This window comes from Humulus lupulus, chromosome 2 (assembly GCF_963169125.1).
Source record: "Humulus lupulus chromosome 2, drHumLupu1.1, whole genome shotgun sequence".
Lineage (NCBI taxonomy): Eukaryota > Viridiplantae > Streptophyta > Magnoliopsida > Rosales > Cannabaceae > Humulus > Humulus lupulus.
Genome location: NC_084794.1, coordinates 184,648,451 through 184,650,215, shown reverse-complemented (window position 1 = coordinate 184,650,215; position 1,765 = coordinate 184,648,451).

Genomic DNA, 1,765 nt, shown 5'->3' with positions numbered 1-1,765 from the left:
TTGACTTTAGAATCACATTTATGTTCAAACGACTTGATTAGCAAGTCCTGTACTAGTTTCAACACACAGTGTAACAATCTTGGTTATTCAGGGCGTTACAACTTGGTATCAGAGTGGTCTAGGTTTAAGGGTTTCTGAAAGTTTGAAAAGTAAACAATGTAAAGAAAAAGATATGAAAGAAAATGGGAGAGTCAATTGTATTATTCAGCCGTACATGACTAGATGACTTTTGGATATATATAATACAGATGGGTATGGAGGATTTACACATGTGAGCAGAATATTACATAATCTTATCATAATGGCATAAAATCATAAATCAATGCACCCAATATTATGATAGGTGTAACTTCTAGCTGTCAAATATTTTTATCCTTATCGCTTATTTTCTCAACATCCCCTCTCAAACGTAGCGGGGAGTGAACAACGCCAAGTTTGTCTATGAGAAAGTGAAATCGAGATGGTGTCAGACTCTTGGTGAGGCAATCGGCTATTTGATCATGTGAGGGCACAAAGCGAACTTCAAGTTGCTTCTGTAAAACTTTGTCACGAACAAAGTGGATGTCTAACTCAATGTGTTTCATTCTAGCATGGTATACTGGATTCGATGCTAGAGCACTAGCACTCAAATTGTCACACTAAGTAATAGGTGTTGTGGAGCATGGCATCTTCAATTCACGAAGAAGTCCTTGTATCCAAGAGATCTCAGCTGAGACATGAGCTAAGGCTTTGTACTCAGACTCGGTACTAGAGCGAGAGACAACAACTTGTTTCTTTGATGACCAAGACACTAATGTGTCTCCAAGATACACACAATAGGCTGCTACAGATCTTCTGTCATCAGGACAGCATGCCCTATCAGCATCGGAATATCTTGTGATGCTCAAGTGTCTGCTATACTTGATGTGAAGACCATAATTTATAGACACCTTTAGATATCGTAACACTCTCTTGACAGCACTCCAATGAGCAGAATTAGGAGCTTTGAGAAATTGGCTGAGCTTATTTACTGCAAAGTTGATGTCCGGTCGAGTGTGAGTAAGATACTGCAGTCCTCCTATAATGCTGCGATATAGACTAGGATCTGTCAGGAGAGCTCCATCACTGATGGAGAGTGTCTTCCCTGTGGTCATTGGTGTCGGGCAAGGCTTAGTGTTGAGCATGTTACTCCGTTCCAGAAGCTCCGTAATATACTTTGATTGAGTCAAATAGATGCCAGTGTCATCATGGAATACTTCAATTCCCAAAAAATAATTAAGACTGCCGAGATCCTTGAGAGCAAATAGCTTATTCAACTTTAGTGTAAACTCGTGAAGCTGAGTTGTATGATTACTGGTGACTAGAATATCATCCACATAAATGAGGACAATGATAATTGTGTTGCCAGAAAGAAGATAGAATAGAGATGAGTCAGCCCGAGAGTTATTAAAGTTCCAACTGATGAGAGTACCTTTCAATCGATCGAACCAGGCACGAGGGGCCTGCTTAAGGCCGTATAGTGACTTGTGAAGTTGGCAGACATGATTGGGAAACTCAGGGTGCTCGAATCCAGGTGGCTGACTCATGTAAACAGTTTCAGTGAGATGCCCATTTAAAAATGCATTATTGATATCAAGCTGACAAATATCCCAACCTTTAGAAACAGCAATGGTGAGGATTACACGAACAGTGGAAGCTTTAACAACTGGTGAAAAGGTCTCTCCAAAGTCAAGACCGGGTCTTTGATGAAAGCCTTTAGCAACCAAGCGCGCTTTGTAGCGCTGAA